Source organism: Carcharhinus amblyrhynchos, chromosome 16 (assembly GCF_965287045.1).
Source record: "Carcharhinus amblyrhynchos chromosome 16, sCarAmb.v2.hapA, whole genome shotgun sequence".
Classification (NCBI taxonomy): domain Eukaryota; kingdom Metazoa; phylum Chordata; class Chondrichthyes; order Carcharhiniformes; family Carcharhinidae; genus Carcharhinus; species Carcharhinus amblyrhynchos.
The window spans coordinates 14,510,046-14,532,070 of NC_137339.1; the positions used below are offsets into that span (position 1 = coordinate 14,510,046).

General features: G+C 41.7%; 1 protein-coding gene across 3 annotated transcripts in view; it reads left to right on the forward strand.

Moving 5' to 3' along the window:
• The first annotated feature begins 9,008 nt into the window (after positions 1-9,008).
• The window catches only part of osbpl2b (oxysterol binding protein-like 2b), an 83,209-nt gene continuing 70,192 nt past the window's right edge, over positions 9,009-22,025 (forward strand). For 2 of the 3 annotated variants that reach the window (XM_080204742.1, XM_080204746.1), the window contains exon 1: positions 10,764-10,865. The gene's annotated coding sequence lies outside the window, so the exon portion shown is untranslated. Of the gene's footprint in view, positions 10,118-10,763; positions 10,866-22,025 lie in introns of those variants that run through there. The other variant, XM_080204743.1, reaches the window with a different exon arrangement.

The following is a 22,025-nucleotide window of genomic DNA, read 5'->3' on the forward strand; positions in this document are numbered from 1 at the left end:
GCATTCTAAACACCAAAGCCAGCAAGCAATGAGGTGGAGTTAAGCAGCCCGACAATACATAGTATGATTTTAACTTGCAATAGCAATCACGGAAATAGGGATGTATGCATGTGGTGTAAAAGTCACCCCCTAACTGGTCAGTGCAAAGTTCTGTAGTCCTACCATATTCAGGTGTGTTGGTGGGCAACACGCGACAGATGCTCCATGATGATTCTCATATTCAGCCCCATACTTGAGTACCGGAGATAAGTGTTGAAGTGTTTGCAAGAATCTTTAACCATCTGGCATTAGAAGCAGCTGATTGCACTGGACATAACAAAGGTTCTCTGTATTTACATAGCACTTCTAATGCAATAAAACACCCAAAGACTCTGCCCAAGACCTCAAGTAACTACAAAAGGTAGCTCAATCCATCATGCAAACCAGCTTCCCCTCCATTGATTCTGTCTACACTTCCTGCTGCCTCAGCAAAGCAGCCAGCATAATTAGGGACCCCCACACACCCCGGACATTCTCTCTTCCACCTTCTTCCGTCAGGGAAAAGATACAAAAGTCTGAGATCACGTACCAACTGACTCAAGAATAACTTCTTCCCTGCTGCCATCAAACTTTTGCATGGACTTACTTTGCATTCGGTTGATCTTTTTCTACACCCTAGCCATGACTGTAACACTACATTTTGCATTCTCTCATTTCCTTCTCTATGAACGGTATGCTTTGTCTGTAATAGCACGCAAGAAACAATACTTTTCACTGTATGTTAACATGTGTGACGATAATAAATCAAATCAAATCAAAAGGCGCTTCACAGGAGTGTTAGAAAGCAAAATTAGCACTGAGCGACATAGGGAGGTATTAAGTTTTTAAAGTTTATTAGTCACAATTAAGGCTTACATTAACATGCAATGAAGTTACTGTGAAATTCCCTTAGTCGCCACAGTCCAGTGCCTGTTTGAGTCAATGTACCCAACCAGCATGTCTTTCAGACTGTGGGAGAAAACCGGAGCACCCAGAGGAAACCGCAGACATGGGGACAATGTGTAAACTCCTCACAGACAGTGATCCAAGCACAGAATCAAACCTGAGTCTCTGGCACTATGAAGCAGCAGTGCTAACCACTGTGCCACCGTGCCATATTAGAGCAGCTGACCAAAAATGTGGTAAATGAGGTAGCTTTTAATGAGCATCTTAAAGAGGGCAAGTTTTGTGGTGGTGCTGGGGGTGGTGCTGATAGGGAGGGCTTAGGGAGAATTCCTAAAGATGGGACCTATGGGAATGAGTAAAATTGGGGTGCTCAAGATGTTCGAATGGTTGGAGTGGAATTTTCCAGAGGGTTACAGGGATGAACAAGTTAGGGGAAGAGGTGATTTATTGGAGGTATTTGAAAACAAAGATGAGAATTTGAAAATGATGTATTGCTTAACCAGGTGCTAAAATAATTCAGTGAGCACCAATTTTATAGGTGAACAGGTGTTTTTGCGAGTTAGGATAGGAGCAGCAGAGTCTAAGGTTTACAGAGGATGGAATGCATAGGGCCAGCCAGGAGTTCATTGGGGTGGCACAGTGGTTAGGACTGCTGCTACACAGTGCCAGGGACCTGGGATCAATTCTCAGCTTGGGTCACCATCTGTGGAGTTTACACATTCTCCACATTTCTGCATGGGTTTCCTCTCAGTGCTCTGTTTCCTCCCACAGTCCTAAAGATGTGCTGATTAGGTGCATTGGCCATGCTAAATCCTCTCTCAGTGTGCTGGAGTGTGGCGACTAGGGGATTTTCACAGTAACTTCATTGCAGTGTTAACGTAAGCCTTCTTGTGACTAATAAATAAACTTTAAATAATTTCTTAATGGTCAAATCTAGAGGAAACAAAAGCATCAACGAGGATTTCAGAAGCAGTTTGGCTGAGAAAGGGCTCAATCGAATGAAATTACAGATGTGGAAAATGGACGTGGTGAACAACTGATCCCAGTGACAGATATGCTACCAAGGGTGTGAACAGTCAGATTCAACCACAGTCAGATGCCTTGGATGAGAGATGGAACTGGTGGCCAGGAATCAGAATTTGTAGAAGTGGGAGAAGACAATGGCATCAGTCTTTCTAACCTTTGGTTGGGGAATTATCTGTTCATCTAGTTCTAAATGTCCACTAAACAATCTGACAAGTTAAAGACAGTATTTTCTTATGAGGCAGCCTTCCTAATGACTAGTGTGGGTGTACTTGCACAAAAGGAGCCATGACCTTATTGAATGGTGGAGCGGGCTTGAGGAGCTGAGAGGCCTACTTGTGCTTCTTGTTCATATGTTGGTACTAATTTTGTCTCTGGCAGAGTTCTTGGGAGAAATGAGGGACACTATGAAAATCAAGTTGTTGTTCTGATCACATTTCTCAGTGCCCACAACATCTAAATCTCTTATAGTGCGATATTTAAATGGTTACAACTTTTTTTTATTTATTAAGGGGATGTGGCATGGTTGGCTGGGCCAGTGTTTATTGCCCATCCCTATTGTCCTTGAAAAGGTGGTGGTAAGCTACCTTCTTGAACCTCTGCAGCTCATGTGGTGTAAGTGCATACACTGTGTTATTATGGAGGGAATTCCAGGATTTTGATCCAGCAACAGTGAAGGTTACAGTGATATATTCCCAAGTCAGGATGATGCGTGACTTGGATAGGAACTTCCAAGTGATTATTCACATGTGTCCTTCTACATGGCAGCAGTCATGGAAGGTGCTATTTCAGCAGCCTTGGTGTATTCTTGCAATTGTTGATGGTACACAATGCTGCCACTGTGCATAATGGCGGAGGGAGTGAATGGTTGTGCATTGGGTGCCAATCAGGCGGGCTGTTTGGTCCTGGATGATTTCAAGCTTCTTGAGTGTTTTTGGAGGTGTGCTCATCCAGGCAAGTATAGAGTATTCCATCACACTCCTGACTTGTGCCTTGTTGGTGGTAGAAAGGCTGTGGGGAATCAGGAAGTGACTTACTTGCTGTATGAATCCTCGTCTCTGACCTGCTCTTGGATATTGTCAGTTGAGTTCCATTTCTGGCCCATGGTAAACTCCAAGATGTTGATAGTAGGGGATTCAGCGATGGTAATGCCAATAAATGCCAGAGGGCGATGGCTGGATTTGCTCTTGTTGGAAATGGTCATTGTTTGGCACATGTGTGGTGCAAATGTTACTTGTCACTTGTTAATCCAAGCTTGGATATTGTTCAGGTCTTGTTGCATTTGGGGATGGACTATGTCAGTGTCTGAGGAATCACAAATGGTGCTATTTTCCTTGATCACAGAAGGCTGAGGGGGACCTGTTTGAGGTCTACAAAATTATGAGGGATGTAGATAGTTATTAGAGGAGTCAATAATCAGGGGACATAGATTTAAGATAAGGGATAGGAGATTTAGAGAGGAATTGAGTGAAACTTTTTTCACCCAGAGTGGTGAGAATCTGGTACTCACTGCATGAAAGGGTGGTGGAAGTGGAAACTCTCAAAACATTTAAGAAGCATTTGGATGAATACTTGAAATGCCATAGCATACAAGACTATGGACCAAATGCTGAAAAATTAGATTCGATAGCTGGTTGAAAGCTGGTGCAGACACAATGGGCTGAAGGGGTTCCTTTAGTGCCATAAAACCTTATGGCCGAAATTGCCCATCTTCATTTGTGGCTGGGATTTTCCAAAGAGTTTTTACTGGAATGCCAAATTTTCCATTCTCACTTGCAAAAGGTCCCGCCATGGACAAGACCAGAGAATTCTGCCCTATCGTGCAATCATCAGCGAACATTCCTACTTTTCATTTTATGTTGGAAGATTGTTGATGAAGTTGGGGTTCAGGACACTATCCTGACAAACTCCTGGAGTCATAACTTGGAATTGTTGCCTTTCAAGAACCACAGCTATCTTCCTTTCTGCTAGGTATGACTCCAACAAATAATGTTCCCTTTGATTCCCATTGACTCCAATTTTGCTAGAGCTCTTTGATGCTACACTGTGGCCTCGGTGTCAAGCGAGTGTGAGCAGGTTATTGGTAAGCAAGTGCTGCTTGATGACCTCTCCCATTCCTTTACTGATGAGAGAAGACTGATGGGATGGTAATTGGCTGGGTTGGATTTGTCCTGCTTTTTGTGGATAGGATATACCAAGTCACATTTCCACATTGTCAGGTAGATATCAGTGTTTTTGCTATATTGGAACAGTTGGCTAACAGCCGTGAATGACCTCCACGGCCTATTATTGTGGAATTAAAAATATTGCTTCTTGCAATTCGATTCACTCCATGTGATATCAAGAAACAGCTGAAGGCACTGTATACTGCAAAGGCTATGGGCTCTGACAATGTTAAGTCAACAGTACTGAAGACTTGTGCTCTTGAACGAGCTGCACTCCTAGACAAGCTAATCCTATACAGCTACGTTGGCATCTACCCAGTAATGTAGAAAATTGCCCAGTTATTTCTTGTCCACAAAAAGCAGGACAAATCCCATTACCCCCCATCAGTCTATTCTCGATCATCAGCAAAATGATGGAAGGTGTCACTCATAACGCTATCAAGTGTGACAAGCTGCTCAATAATGGTCAGTTTGGGTTCCGCCAGGGTCAGTCATTGCAGCCTTGGTTCAAACATGGACAAAAGAGGTTAACTCAAGAGATGAGAGTGACTACCCTTGACATCAAAGCAGCAAGGAGCTCTAGCAAAACAAGTCAATGGAAATCAGGGAGGAAAGTTTCTGCTGGTTGGAGTCAAAGCTAGCAGAAAGCAAGATAATTGTGGTTATTGGAAGTCAATCATTTCAGTCCTGGGGCATCACTGCAAGAATTCCTCAGGCTAGTGTCCTAGGTCCAACCATCTTCACCTGCTTCATTAATGACCTTCCCTCCATCATCAGGTCAGAAGTGAGGATGTTTGCTGATGATTACACAATATTTAGCACTATTTGCTACTCCTCAGAAATGGAAGCAGTCTCTGACCATATGCAGCAAGACCTGAACAAATATTCAAGCTTGGGATGATAAGTGGCAAGAAACATTCACACGACACAAGTAGTTAATGAATCTCCAACGACAGAATCAACCATTGTCCCTTGGCATCCAATGGTATTACCAAAGCTGAATCCCATATTATCAACGTTCTGGGGGGGATTACCACTAATAAGAAACTGAACTGGACTAGCTACATAAATACTGTGGCTTCAGGATCAGGTCAAAGTCTGGGAATCCTGCAGTGAGTAACTCAGCTCATTACTCCCCAAGGCTTGTCCACTATCTACAAGGCCCAAGTCAGGAGTGTGATGAAATACTCTTATTTGTATGGATGAACGTGGCTCCGATAGCACTCAAGAAGCTCGACTCCATCCAGGACAAAGCAACCTACTTGATTAACATCCCACTGAACCTTAAACATTCAGTCCCTCCACCACCAGTGCATGATGGCAGCAGAGTGCAGCATCTATAAGGTGCACTGCCCCCACTCACCAAGGCTCCTTTAACATCTTCTAAACCTGCAACCTCTACCACCTAACAGGACAAGGAAACATCACCACTTCCAAGTTTCCCTCCAAGTGCTGTGACATCCTAACTTGGAACTATATCGCCGTTCCTTCACTCTCGTTGGGTCAAAATCCTGTAAAACCCTTTTTAGTGCCTAAATTGCAATTATGTTGGCTCAATCTGCTTAATTGCAAGGGGATTAGTGTTTATTGCATGGGAATGCAACAATATAGAAGTCTTGCTACAGTGATATGGGGTTTTGGTGAGATGACATCCAGAGTACTGTTTGCAGTTTTGATCTTTACATTTACGAAAGGAAATCCTTTCATTGAAGGTGGCACAGTGAAGGTTCACTAGGTTGATCCGCATGATGAGGCATTTATCCTATAATGCAAATAAAATGGGTGTACGTTCTCTAGAGTTTGGAAGAATGAGAGGCAATTTCATGAGAACCTGTAAAATTCTGAGGGGATTTGGGAGAGTAGATGTTGATTGTTTTCTCTAGTTGTGGAGTCTAAAACACAGCAACCATCTTAGGATAGCAGGCCAATATTTCAGGGCTGGGATAAAGGGAAATTACTTCACTCGAAGGGTCGTGAATCATTGGAATCATCTACTCAGAGTAATGGATGCTTTGTCACTGAAAACATTGAAGGCTGAGATAACCATTTAGTCTCACAAGGAATTAAGGGAAGCAGGTGGGAAAGTGGAGTTGAAATCCGAGTTCTGCCGAGATTGGACTGAATAGTGGAGCAGGCTCACCAGGCCATATGATCCATTTCTGCTTTTATTCCTGTATTCTTGTGTCACATTACACTGGTTCATGGAAGATTTCATATTTGTGATTATGCAAATTGTTTTGCATGAAGACTTGAGCCAGTACTTGACTTTGGAATTTAACTGGCAAGTTGCACCCAAAATGGAAACTCTAGAGTCTAATTACCTTCCTTAAATTTGTGATTTATTCCATGCTGTTAATATTCAAGTAAACTGCCCAGTCATACAGGTCTTCAAAATTGCAGTCTTTTCTCAACTTGACGATCCCTCTAGCAGGGAGAGGTATAGAATCATGGGGAAATGGAGGGGCAGGCAAAGGAAAATCATGATATCCAGGATTCTGTAGGGGAAGCCAGACTGCTTTTACCTTTCCAGTTTGTGTCGAACTTCACATCAAGCCAAATATTCGTCAAAGCTGAGGTCTACTATACCACCTAAGGAAGGATGGTTGAATTCATGGTATCACTGGTTAACATAGAATAGCTAATCTGAACATCTGTCTTTAATCTGTGCCTAACTGAACTGAATAGTGAGCAGGTGAGAGTCCCCAAATTTGAGCCTTGGTGTGCATTGAGTCAGTTCACCTGAATCCAGAACTATTCACAGGCTAGAGTCAAAAAAAAACCTCCTACCCCTTACAACTATGCACCAACTGTTGTTAGAAGAATGCATGTATGAACACTAGGTGTGGGTATGGTTAACCCTATTGTCTAGGTTCACATGAAAATGGCAGTAAGTTATGAAAAGTGCCAGCTATACACACATTGCAAAACATGCTTTCACAGTGGAAGCAATTAAAGATAAGAAACAGTAACTATACTTGTGCTAAATAAATTCACAATATGTTTACATTAAGAATTTATACATAGCATGTGGTGGTCTTAGCTGCATAAACAAATTAAATATATTACTCATTTAAAACTGCAGCAGGCGACGGTGCAGAGGGACCTCGGGGTCCTTGTGCATGAGTCGCAAAAACCCAGCCTGCAGGTGCAGCAGGTGGTCAGGAAGGCGAATGGGATGCTGGCCTTCATAGCGAGGGGGATTGAATATAAAAGTAGGGAGGTCTTGCTGCAGCTGTATAGGGCATTGGTGAGGCCGCAGCTGGAGTACTGTGTGCAGTTTTGGGCGCCGCACCTGCGCAAGGATATTTTGGCCTTGGAGGGAGTGCAGAGGAGGTTTACTAGGCTGATACCGGAGTTGAGGGGGTTGAGCTATGAGGAGAGGCTGAATAAACTAGGCTTGTACTCGTTAGAGTTTAGAAGAATGAGGGGAGATCTCATTGAGACGTATAAGATGATGAATGGGATGGATAGGATAGAGGTGGAAAGACTCTTCCCGCTCAAAAAAGACAGTAGGACTAGGGGGCACAGCCTCAAGATAAAGGGGGGGCAGTTCAGAACGGAGTTGAGGAGGAACTTCTTCACTCAAAGGGTGGTGAATCTCTGGAATTCTCTGCCCGTTGAAGTGGTGGAGGCTGCCTCGCTAAATATTTTTAAGAAGCGGGTTGATGGGTTTTTGATAAGAGAGGGGATTAAGGGTTATGGGGAGAGGGCGGGAAAGTGGAACTGAGCCACGACAGATCAGCCATGATCTTATTGAATGGCGGGGCAGGCTCGAAGGGCCAGATGGCCTACTCCTGCTCCTATTTCTTATGTTCTTATGTTCTTATGTTCTTAAAAAGTCCAGAATTCCAGTATATTTATAATCATTTGTGGCTTTACAGAACTTGCTTAAAACATGAGTCATAAAATGTTACAACACAGAAACATTGTTCACTCAGTCTGGTTATAAAAGTTTTGATGTTTAATTACTGAAACACTTGAAGGCCATAGGAATGATGTTTACAGTGACAAACATATAGTTTTATTTTTAATGACAGATCAAAAGCATTTCAATTTTAAAATGCTACTTTTCTCCTTTATAATCACACAAACATTTTAAGATGAAAATATCAGTAAGCTTTTGGTTGCAATTGTTTTGAAGGCTGCAAGCCAAGGAAATATTGATCTGCTGTAGGCTGAAACAGACTCAAGGATGCAGCCTGACTCTAAACATTGACAAATTGTTGGCAGCCACTTGTTTTGAGGCTGCAGCTCAGGAAATATTGGAGCTGATGGCTGCAACTAGTTTTAAATCCACAGCCTAGGAAACATTGTATGATTTCATAGGACATGGGTGTGACTGGCTGGGCCAGCATTTATTGCCCTCAAGCCAAGTGGCCATTTCAGAGGGCAGTTAACATTGAATCAAACATAGAATCCCAAGAGTGCAGGAGGCCATTTGGTCCATTGAGTCTGCACCAACTCTCCAACAGGGCATCTTACTTGGGCCCTATCAATTCCCCTAACTTACACACTTTGGGACACTAAGGGTCAATTTACCACAATCAACCTAACCTGCACATCTTTAGACTGTAGGAGGAAACCACAGCATGGGAGGAAACCCATGAAGACACAAGAAGGTGCAAACTCCACAGAGTCGCCCTAAGTCAGAATTGAATCAGGTCCCTGCCTCTGTGCAGCAGCAGTGCTAACCACTGTGCCATCATTAAGAGTCAACTGCACTGCTGTGGTGCCAGAAAGAGGCAACTTCTTGCAAGCTGTCTCCAGCAACCCTCTAACTCCATATTTTACTCAAACTATATTCTGCACCCTCTCCTTTCCTTCTCTCCTATGTATTCTCAGTTTATTTACTCACCAGCAAGCTGGGGAGGGGGGAGGGATTGGAGCTGGGCCTGTTTTCCAGCCGGTGAGTAAATAAACCTCAAGACCATCAGTCATTCGGGGTGCCACTGGCTTGTTGACTCATTCATTACCTGTCACAAGTTCTACTTTTTCAATAGAGGGAGTAGGAGGGGAAAGAATCACAGCATCCATTTGAAGCCTGAAGTGATGGCAGTTGATGAAGCTAGAACAAACCCCAGCTTCCGTACATCCCTCTCTGCTCCAATTCCCCTAGGTCCTGTCCCTTACCCCAAATCCCTTCCATTTTGTACCTGGGTCCTCAGGAGCATCATCCTGGCTGTCTTGATTTACTAGTCTAGTGATTCTCATCAACTGACTGAAGGCGTTATAGGCTTACAGAATTTTTTTTTAAACTATTTTTTTAAACTCCTTTCTTAAAAAGTTACAAAGCCAATACTCAGAGTAGACCAGGCAACACCAAGTCATTCCTTGCTTTCTCCAAAAAGAATTCAAAATCCAATTCATGGTCCCCACAAGAGAGAGAAGATCCAAGATTTACCCCCATCATGGATTCATTGAGCAATCCAGCAGGAACACAGGCCATTCAGCCCAACTGGTCGTTTTAGTTTTAAAGATTATTTGAATCACAAATAGGTTTATATTAACAAGTTACTGAGAAAACCAACTAGTCACCACATTCCAACACTTGTTTGGATACGCTGAGGGAGAATTTAGCATGACCAAGGCACCTAACCAGCACATCCTTCGGGCTTCGGGAGGGAACCAGAACACCCTGAGGAATCCCACGCAGACACGGGGAGAACGTACATATTCCAAACAGTGACTCAAGCCAGGAATCAAACCCGGGTCCCAGGCAGCAGTACTAGCCCCTGTGCTAACACGATCTGAACGAAGCTTGACCTTAGACAAAAATCCGAGCAACAACAGCACGGTAAGCTTAGGGAATGCTGCACTGGCAAACTGTTGGCTCCAGCTGGTTGCAGCCCAGGTAACTCTGGACGCTTCTCCAGGCGGGTCCGCGATTTGAAGCAACTCTCGCGAGAAGCAAAGACAGGCGCCGTCAACACTGGGCCGTTTGTTTTGTGGTGCGGTGTCGAGGGGGCGGCTGGAAAACAGGCCCAGCTCCCCCTCTCTGCTTGCCGGTGAGTAAACAAACCCCGACACCGTCAGGCATTCGCAGCGCCTGTGGCTTGTGAACTCTCATTATCAAACTCTATTGTCTTATTTTTAAACGGGCAGGGGGGACAGAAAGAAAAATCACAGCTTCCTTTTGAAGCCCGAAGCGGCGGGGCTGACGAAGCTCAAGCAAACCCCAGCTTCCTTGCGCCCTTCCCCCACTCTCTGATGTCCCAAGTCCCGCTCCCTTACCCAAACCCATCTCTGATTGGTCTGAAAACGTCACGGGATCCCATTAAGGCTGGAATTGCGCGCGCTGATAGGATAGTACCGCTGTCAATCAGACCGGGCGGTTGAAGCTCGTGAACCAAAGCTTCTATGTGCCCCTCCCATCCCCAGGTTACGCCCCTTCCCCTTCCTATTGGTTACCGGCTCCCGTCAGTTCTTGAATTGCGCACGCGGATAGGAGGATGCTCCTGTCAATCAGTTGGGGCCGTTGAAGGAGCTCGAGCTTCGGATCCCCCAGCTTCCGTGCGCGCACTTGGGCCCCCCCCCAACATCATGACCCGGAGCCCGCCCCCCTCTCCAAGCCTTTTCCTTATTGGTCACTGGGCTCCCGTAAGTTCATGGATGGGGCGCGCCGATAGGGCAATGCGGTCGTCAATCAGTCGGGGCGGTTGCGTTTCCGCCGCCGCGGTACTGCTACTGCTGCTTTCTGACCACTTGACAACTTGAGGTGGATGATCTCGATCAGAAGTGGGGCCGAGGTGGCAGGTAGCTCATGTTTTCCTCATTGCGTTTGTTTCGTATGAATATATCTGACCGTGTTGTTGGGCGGTTGCTCCACCTTTTCTTTCAGAGGAATGCGGAATGAAAGCCAAAAATAAAATGAAGTGGACGTGACAAGATAGCGTTTGTTCCGCGCAAAGTGTCATCTTGTGAGGGGGGGGGATGTGGGGTTGGACGGGAGGGTGGTCACTGCCCGGCCGGCTGGATGGATGTGTGTTTGTCTATAAAGAGGATGGTAGCGTTTGTCCTTGGGTAGCCCTGCTTGGACAGGCCTCCTTTTGACGTGCCCAAATGCGGGACTATACACACCCACCACACACACACACACACACACACACATCAGTTCACTTTAGTTTTTTTTGTCTCACCCCCCCCCCCCAGTTCGGCCGTACGTGTCCCCAAGTGCCGAGAGACTTGCCGCTCATTTAATCTTGTCACCCAAAAGTTCGCAGCCGCCGGTAGCCGTCTCCTCTTCTCGTCCAAGAGCCATGTTTATACGCGTAAATATTCCAGAGCGAAGAACTTCCTCCAGCTGAACTGCATAGTCGGCTGTGTCATTCCCTTTTCTGGTTGAAGTCTTGCTGGTTGCTACGAGGTCACCTGAAATCAAATCTATTTTCAGTCGGGACCCATTATAACAGTTGATTGATTATTCCCCCCCTCTTCTCTTATTACCTGCTGCAGCCTTTCCGATAATGTATTTGAAACTCGCGAGCAATAATATATAGTTACAGCAGTGTAAACTTGAGATTTTACACTTGAAAGCACTGCTATACCGACTCTGTAACTTGAATCTTTGTAACTTACCTTCTCAAGTGATTAATACCTCTTGTGTTACAATATTAATTTATCTTGTTACCAAGCAGGCAATTATGCAAGTTATACTTCTAGTAAATTGACAGTGATGGAACATGCCGATAATTCAGCCAAGATTTGGTGTTACCTGGCTCAGAATGCTTATATTTTTCAGACATAACCTGTTGGAAGGAAATGTTTGTCACTTTACTTTTGGGTGACTTTGAGTTCAGATGAACACTCAGGAGTTTTCCTGACTTCCAGATAAAAAAAACGTTAATAGTTAGTCCAGGGCATCCCAAAGTGCTTTACACCCAATGGAGGAAATTTGAAATGTAATTACTGTGGCAGCCAAATTGTGCACAGTAAACTCCCTCAAACATTAGTGTGATAATGACCAGATAATCTGTTTTTGTGATGTTGTTTGAGGGATAAATATCACCCAGGACACTGGAGATAACTTGCATGCTTTTTTTTCAGAAAAGTGCCATGGGATCTCACCTGGGAGAGCAAAGGGGGCTTTGGTTTAACCTGTGATATGAAAGACAGCATCTCCAACAATGCACTGCACTCTCAGTACATCACTGAGTTGTCACCTATTGTGCTCAAGCTTCCTGACTCCAGCAAGCATTTATTGCATCACTGTCACAAATATCATACATCCAAAATGGTGCTCACCTGTAGGTGAGGAACATTTTGAGTTAAATAACAAGTATTTATCTAGCGGTATATAAAAAAGGAAGAGTAACTAAACAAAGTTTGGCTCCTTGGAGGATGAGCTTGGGAGGCTTGCCTTTATTAGTTGAGGCATGCAGTTTAAGAGAGTATGTTTGTTAGGCCGCAGGTAGAACATTGTGAATTCCAGACCTACACACAATCAGAAAGGATAGGCGACAGCACCTCTTCCATGATTATCCTCAACACCGGTGCCCCAAAGGCTGTGTCCTCAGCCCCCTACTATACTCGTTATACACCTATGATGATGTGGCCACATTCCCTATCAACTCGATTTTCAAGTTGCTGGTGACATCACCGTGGTCAGTTGTATCTCAAACAATTACGCGACAGAGTACAGGAATGAGATAGAGAATCTGATGAACTGATGCGACAACAATCTCTCCTTCAATGACAACAAAACAAAGGAAATTGTCATCGACTTCAGGAAGCGCAGTGAAGAACATACCCCAGTCTACGTCAACAGGGACAAAGTAGAAATGGTTGCGAGCTTCAAGTTTCTAAGCGACCTGGTCCCCTCCCCCATGCTGACACTTGTTTAAGAAAACCCACCAAAGCCTCTACTTTCTCAGAAGACTCAAGTAAATTTGGCATGTCTGCTACGACTCACCAACTTTTACAGATGCACCACAGAAACATTCTTTCTGGTTGTATCACAACTTGGTATGGCTCCTGCTCTTCCCAAGATTGTAAGAAACTAAAAAAGATTGTGAATATAGTCCAGTCCATCAGGCAAACCAGCCTTCCATTCATTGAACATAAGAACATAAGAAATAGGAGCAGGAGTAGGCCATGTAGCCCTTCGAGCCTGCCCCGCCATTCAATAAGATCATGGCTGATCTGTCGTGGCTCAGTTCCACTTTCCCGCCCTCTCCCCATAACCCTTAATCCCCTCTCTTATCAAGAACCCATCAACCCGCTTCTTAAAAATATTTAGCGAGGCAGCCTCCACCACTTCAACGGGCAGAGAATTCCAGAGATTCACCTCCCTTTGAGTGAAGAAGTTCCTCCTCAGCTCCGTTCTAAACCGCCTCCCCTTTATCTTGAGGCTGTGCCCCCTAGTCCTACTGTCTTTTTTGAGCGGGAAGAGTCTCTCCACCTCTATCCTATCCATCCCATTCATCATCTTATACGTCTCAATGAGATCTCCCCTCATTCTTCTAAACTCTAACGAGTACAAGCCCAGTTTATTCAGCCTCTCCTCATAGCTCAATCCCCTCAACTCCGGTATCAGCCTAGTAAACCTCCTCTGCACTCCCTCCAGGGCTAAAATATCCTTGCGCAGGTGCTCACTCTACGCTTGTTGTTGCCTCGGAAGAGCAGCTAGCATAATTAAGGACCCCACACACCCTGGACATGGCTCTCTTCCATCTTCTTCTGTTGGGAAAAAGATATAAAAGTCTGAGATCACATACCAGCCGACTCAAGAACAGCTTCTTCTCTGCTGCCATCAGACTTTTGAATGGGCCTATCTTGCACTAAATTGATCTTTCTCTACACCCTAGCTATGACTGTAACACTGCATTCTGCACTCTCCTTTCCTTTCCTTCTCTATGATCAGTATGCTTTGTATAGCCTGCAAGAAACAATACTTTTCTCTGTACTAATATATTTGACAATAAATCAAATTGTAGGAGAGATGTGATCACATTGGAAAGGATGCAGAAGATATTTACCAGAATGTTTCCCAGGTGAGAGAGTTTTAGTTATGAAGAGAGATTGGATAGACTGGGGTTGTTTTCCTTGGAGCAGAAGAGACTGAAGGGGGACATAATTGAGATGTATAAATTGAGGGCATAGACGGAGTCGCAGGAAGAAACTTTTCCCCTTGGTGGTGAGGAATGAGTAGGGGGCATAGATTCAAGATAAAGGCAGGAGGTTTAGAGGAGATGTGAGCAAAATGTTTTTCACCGAGAGGATGGTGGGAGCTTGGAATTCACTACCTGGAAGCATAGTGGAGGCAAAGAATTTAGATGTGCATTTGCAACGTCAAGGCCATAGGCCATAGGCCAGGTGTTGGAAAATGGAATTAGAATAGTTGGGTGGTTTGTCTTTGACCAGTGCAGACCCAATGGGCCTTTTTTTTATGCTGTACACCACTGGCTAATAATAACTTTTTCAAAAGGAATTATAAAGTTCAGAGGGAAACAGCATTGAAATGGAACTAATTGGATAGCTCTTCCAGAGCCAGGGCAAACATAATTGTCTGATACTCTTCCAATTGGCATTTTCCTTATTCAGATATGAATAGCTTGGTTAATGTAGTTATAACAAGCAGACAAAAAACAGTTTGGCACATTTACTAAACTTAGTCTTAAATAGGTTAAATTATCTGTGGAATCATGCTCGAGCTGCAAATTTGACTTATAAAGATTTCTGGCTCTTAAGAAAAGTCTTTGAGAGAAGTCATCATGGTGGTTGATGATTCAGTTGTCCTATGGAACTGTATTACTCAATGACTATGTTAATGAGATGGAAAATAATGAGCCCCAGCTGCTGTAAACTATGTGGATGTAGTTACTCCTGCTTCTTTGGAATTGTATTATCCAGATTTTTCTAAAACCAAATAGAAAATTTACAGTAGTAAAAATGTACAAATATAGTTATGAAGAAAATGCGCTCTCTGCAAGATGCTGCAATCCAGCACAGCTTCAGCAGAAATTACAAATGTGCTGTGGGATGTAAGGAGTCAAGAAAATAACAAACAAGCTGTTTCTAGTTTCTGCAGCTTCTGCAAATACTGTAAATTTACTACATTGTTCTGTAGGATTAAAAAAAAACTAGCTATTTAGGTTTATAAAGTAGAAAAAATTGTGGAGGAAAAACAGTTACCCATTTGAAGCAAGTTTTGTTAAGTGGTAAATAAATAATCTCACATATATTTCTGTATTTTTACATCAGTAAACTGAAATATATATTTACACTGCCTCTTTCCAAGTTTATTAGTCACTTCACAAATAATTTAATTTTTTTAGAAATTCCACAAGCTAACATTTCCTCTTTTTAAAAAAAAGTGGTAGAGGTTTCATAGCATTCAAGTCATTTGGCTGAACTCCCTGCTTTGACCCTTTTATTGCAAACGTAGTGCCTTAAGAGAAAATGGTCTGCTGTGATAAAGATACTCTGTCACATTTCTAGACATAGCCCTAATTATTAAAATAAAATTTTGACATTAAAAATGTTCTTGCGTTATTTAGCTAGATTTGTTTCACTAACAAAATTACAGATACAAATACAAAACCTTCCAGACCATTGGTTTTGACAAAAGTTTGTTTTGATGCATTCATTTTGCTTAAGTCAACTGTGCCAAGTGTATCCTCTCACCCTAAGCAATTGCATCCCTCCTTTTTTTAATTCATCCATACGATGTGGGCATGACTGCTTAGATCAACACTTATTGTTTGTTCCTAGTTACCCTTGCGAAGGAGGTGGTGAGCTGTCTCCTTGAACTGCAGATGTCCAGTTCTTTTTTATACATCTGTCTTTACAGGGTCTTTTTTTTTAAAAAATTCTTTCATGGGATATGGGCATTGTTGGCATTTTTGCTCATTCCCATTTGACCTCGAACTGAGTGGCTAGCTTGGCCATTGCAAAGGTTAGTTAAGCGTCAACCACATTCCTATTGGTATGGAGTGACATGTAGCCCAGATTGAGTAAGGATGGCAGATTGCCTTCTTGAAAAAACCTTAGTGAATGCACCAGATGGATTTTTACAACAATTTATAATAGCTATCACATTGCAGTTTTTTTTATTAATTGAATTTAAGTTCAGCCAGCGTGGTAGGTTTGAACTCATGCTCTGAGCATTAGCCCAAGACTCTGGATTACTAGTCCAGTGCACTAGTGAAAGAGTTTTCCTTGAAAAAAATGCTGGTTTCTCTGTGACAGGACTTTGCTGATGACTTGACAAATTAACCTAAAGTTATGGTAGGAAATTTTAATTCCATTTGAAGGTTCACGAGTTGATTTGCAGGACTATGTCAAATCTTTAGATAGCATTTCTTGGTATTCTGTCCTCTCTCTTTGAGATGAGGCGAAGCTAATAAAAATCTGATTTGTTCAGAAAGTGGGTCTTGTCCTAGCATATTTATTATTTAATTGTAGCGGGTTGCAATAGGAGATGAATAAGCCAGGTGTGTTCCAGATGCAAGATGCCCTGGAGAAATTCAGGGAACTGTAAGTGAAAACCTTTAGTTTAACATTTGTACATGGAGGATGATGTACTATAGAATGGGATGTACTAATTATTTTGTTGTATTTTAGTGTTTGATTATAAATAATTTTGATCTAGTAGACTAGATGTAGGCTGAAAGAAACTCCTTGCTAATTGTTATAGACAGAATATACATCTGAGTTGATGATCATAGTTCTGAAAACCTTAGGCAAGCCTTTATAAATTCATGAAGAATTACTCTGCTGCATATAACAAGGTTGTTTGCTCATTTCTAAAGTATTTTACAATTTACTGCACAGGGAGAATTTCCACTCAGTTCAATGAGAATTGAAGATACTGGGCAAGAAGATTGAAGGTCTTGTTTTGGAAAGAAGCATGAAAGCATTTAGCTATAAGTTTATCGTAAGACTGAAAATAAAGCGTGCACTAGAATACAATTAGATCAAATCAAAATTTTTAGGCTATAATGTGTAGTACTGATGGTCCAGACAAAATTGCTATAGTACGGTTTCTAGCTGTAAAAAAATAATTAGGTTAGAACATATGAATTTTGGGGGGTGTGTACTTTGTTTATGTAACTAGTAGATCATCTGACTAGAATGCGCTTCCAAAACTCCAGAACAATGCATTTAATATCAAATTGAATATTTTCAAATTGAATATTTATAGTGAGAGCAATAGTTTGTGGTTCAAATTTTGTTTAAAAAAGTCTCATCAATAACTTTTCTATTGCTGAAAATGCAGACATAAGCATTCACTTGTTTATGTGCAAGATGCATTTTTCATCTTTCATTTTAATCAATGGGAACATTCTCCATTAGTCTGAAGTAGGCATTGAAGCTGCTGACCATGCTTAATGTTGACTTAGGAGGCTGAAGGGTATTTTTCTGTGTGTACACCTCTGACTAATTTCATAGCGTCATAACTAATTTCCATCATTTTGTCCCCTTACTCACCAAAACAAACAGCATAAGTCAATATTAAGCATTGTCAGCAGTTTCAGTGTTCAACCTCAAAATGCTGGAGAATGTTCCCATTGATTGAAATGACAGAAGATGTAAAATGCATCTTGAGCATAAACTAGTGAATGTTTGCGCCTACATTTTTAGCAGTAGGAAGGTTATTGGTTTTTTTTTTAAATGAATCCAAAATTTGGACCACAAATTATTGCTCTCATTATAAATATTCAACTTGAAGTGTTAAGATTTCCAGGATTAATTGTTGAGTCAGTGTTCAAGATTAGATTGGTACATGAGGACAAGGAGTTGAATGGAAATGGGAACATAGTGGGTTGATGCTATTAAAATAATACCTCGCATGAAGGATAAATGTTGATCTGGACTAGTGGCCGGTTGGCCTTTTTTTTTACATATATATTGTAACTTCTATAAGCTTTCATAAATACAGTTCCAAACAATTTAGTTCACCAAATTTATCAAATGGCTATGGTTTCAGCCCAGGCCAGCAGAAAGTGATTAAATGCTCATTTATTGGATTAGATTTTTGATACAATTTCCAGGAATGTGAATTGATGCAACTGGACATTTAACAGGAAAGTGATTGAATTTTACAAGTCCATTAGTTTTGACTGATACCTAAGTGGCACTTTAAAGTTACACTTGAAGTTTAAATCTGATAGGTTTAAACTGTTTACTATTGAGTTATGATTCTTTGCTTAAAAACTAGTCATAATGTGCGTGTTAAGTTTCATAGGCATCTCCATTGGTAAATTTTTTTTTGAGGTGTGAAGCTGTCTTGCAGGCCACAAGATCTTAGATATGACATATAATCAGTAAACTAGTACTGATAGCAGCTATGGACAAACAGAAATATCATAGTTTTGGAGTATGGGAGGGAAAAATCAACTAGTATTAATAATTACTCAGTGACACCTCAAAAGAGTGTCTGAATAGACAAATTAGGCCTTCATTTTCTCAAACTTGAAGATTGAGGGGTGATCTGAGAGAAGTCTACAAAATATTTACATATAAAGATAAACTGTTTCCACTAGATGAAGGCTCTAGAATCAGGGGCCATAATCTTAAAAATTAAGGCCAAGTCATTCTGGAGAGATACTAGTAAACAGTTCTACATGGGGGAGGTTTGGAACTCTCTTCCTCAGATGGCAGTGAATGCTGGTTCAGTTGTTGGGTTTAAGTCCAAGATGGACAAATTTGTATTGAGCGTGGGTATAAGAACATAAGAACATAAGAAATAGGAGCAGGAGTAGGCCATCTAGCCCTTCGAGCCTGCCCCGCCATTCAATAAGATCATGGCTGATCTGTCGTGGCTCAGTTCCACTTTCCCGCCCTCTCCCCATAACCAGATATAGGCCTAGGGTAGGTACTGGGAGTTAGGCCATGGATTAGCCATGATCTTATTGAATGGCAAAGTGGGCTCAAAGGGTCCAATGTCCTACTCCTGTTCCTATGCATAGTCCAGTAAAAACAAGAGCGAGCTACATGCTACTGAGGCACCATGGATTATTAAAGACAAAGTTGTGCACTAAGTACATGAACAGAAGGGAAGAGTATGACAATCAGTTGATACATTTTGGTAAGTAAAGAATACTGTATACAGTATTGAAGGATTAGGGGCACTATATAAAATACAAAAAAAATTACAAGGATGATACAAAACTGCTGGGTATGCCTTTTGAAAAACATGAACAGCCTGGGTGTTTCTTAAGAAGAAAGAACACTGAAATGTAAGTTCATAGAAGTATTTAAAATTTTCAACATTTTTGATAGGACTATTTCAACTTGAGGAAAAGCACAAGAGGCCTTCTACATAAAATAGTCAACAAGAAATCCAATTCTGAATTCCGAAGAGAGCACTGCAAATGTGCAACTCCTGAGGTGAATAGTATATATACATTTAAGGAGAGGCTAGCTAATCATATGAGCAATAGGGAAGAGAGGATTATACTTGTTTTAGATGCGGAATGACAAGACGTTTTGAGTGGAGCACTAGCATAAGCATTGATTGGTAGGGCTGAATGGTCTGTTTCTTTGCTTTATATTTCTATGTACATAATATTTTGCTTCTTCACTCTTCCCAGAATTAATTAACTAGTGTCTCTAGGAATGAAGGAGAAGGCAATTGGTGGTATAAAGATATTATAGGTATTTGAAAAATCACTGACTACTTTCTAGTTTTCAAGTTTTAGACTTTGAGGATTACAGTCATCAGGTGTTACATTTTGACTGTAGATCTGAAAATGTTTTTAACTACTTTCCTGTCAAAGAACAAAGAAAAGTACCGCACAGGAACAGGCCCTCCAGCCCACCAAGCCTGTGCTGATCATGTTGTCCTATCTTAAAAAAAACCTTCTGTCCTTACTCGGTCCATATCACCCTATTCCCTTACTATTCGTGTACCCACCCAGATGCCTCTTAAATGTTGCTAATGTGCCTCTCTCACCTTTTGAATTTAAACACCAGATATTTCACTCAAGTGGGAGAACCTTCCAAGAATTTTACTCTTAAGGTATCGTTATCTAGGCAATATGGTTTGATCCATAGATTTAACATATAACAACCTTTTGCATTAATTTGGTTTACTGAAAAATATTGACTACACCCAATCCCTTTGGATAAACCAACAGCCCCCAGAGTGCTTCATAATTGCATCGCTTTTTATTTCAAAATGAAAAAATATTAAAATTAGCTATGAAAACAAAGCTATCCCGCACCAATTTTGACGTATAGAATTGAGTGTTGGATATCCATAGAGCAATGCAGCAAAGAATTAAGGCTGGGGAGATGGTTTTTTGAGGCAAATAATTAGGATATCTTGGATAAATAACACTGCCAGGGAAGAGGTGCTAGTAAAATCTGAGACCAAAATAACTCTATTGACCAAGATCAGCAAGAGACATTTGGAATTTTTTGGGCATGTAATAAGAAAACATGATTTAGAAAGCCTGATGCTGATGGAGAAGATTGATAGTAAAAGGGATGAAGCTAGATAAAGAATTATCCTGCTAAAGAGCCTTGCAAACTGCATAAGTGAACCAACGAAGGTGGTCCATGCCTCCAGAGCAAGATTGACATGGAGACCCATGGAAGAAGTCACTATTATAGTGTATCAAAAGATGCCATCCAATTCATGCATAGCAGATCCCAAAAACGACATAAGCATAAATGGCTATAATTGTTGTTAATTGAAAAACTATCTGCTGTTCTTTAGATAGTGTCATGGGCTCTTAGCGTCCATATGAGGGAACCTTAGATTAAAGTCTTAACCAAAAGGTGGCACCTCTTGAGCCAGGCTAGGTTATGTTTTTATAGCAGCCTAGATGATTTCTGACTAATTATCCTATCAGTGGACTGAAAATTAACATAAACCTCTGTACTTGAACGTAACTTTGAAAGTCCAAAATCCACGTTGAAAACAATGCCAGTTCTAAAGGTTATGATGATAGAAAAGTAGGCACACTCATTGCTGAGTAACAAAATCTCTCGTTAACACTGTTGTTGCAGTTACATGAAATACAACTGCACGTCTCCATGCCTTTTTAAGACTGACACTTTTTCATCGAGAATGCTGCAACTGTTTCATAATCCTGTACATTTAGGTGACCAGATTCCTGTGTACCAACGGCTAGGTAGATTGGAAGCTTCTGGATAGAAATGTGCTAACTCGCTTAGAAGAGTGATCCTTGCTCATGATTTTAAGATGAATAATTGAAGGAAAAACATTGCCCAGAATACCAGGGAGAACTCTGTTACTGTTCAGTGAGCGGATGGATAAAACCATGGTTTTATCTGTGCTACAGGATGCATGAAGGGCCATTTGGCCCAGAACTTGAGAAACTAAACAGACTCCTAAACTTGTAATATGGTAAGCTAGATGTGTGTTGAGCAGCGTGTATGCTTGAAATGGGCATTGGCACTCATTTGTTTATAGTCGAGGGCCCAGTGCCTATTTGAGGCCCCCATTGTGAGATGCATTTCAGCAAAATAGTCAACCAACAAAGTAAGTTGTGTGAAACCAGGAGAAACAAGGAGTTACTCCTTGTGGCATCTAAAAGTAAGAAAAAAGGACTGCTTTCATCCCCACCACACACTTCATCAAAAGGTGGTCACCTGTATTGGGGTTAAGAACATAAGAACAGAAGAAATAGGAGCAGGACCTTTAAATATTTTGCACACCCAGCAATAAATGTGTCTACTTTCCCAGGATATCATTATAATCTTCAGACACTGGCAGTGTTTTCATGGGAATGTGGATTTTGGACTTTGAACTTTAAAAGCTACGTTCGAGTAGAGAGGTTAAATGTTCGTTTTCAGTCCACTGATAGGTTAATTAGTCAGAAATCATCAATGCTACTAATATTAAAACAAGTAAATTGGAAACTAATTTGACCACTGCTGTGGTACACCAATAAACAAATAGATGTTTATGAACAGAATTCTATCATGCTACGTTGCTGTATT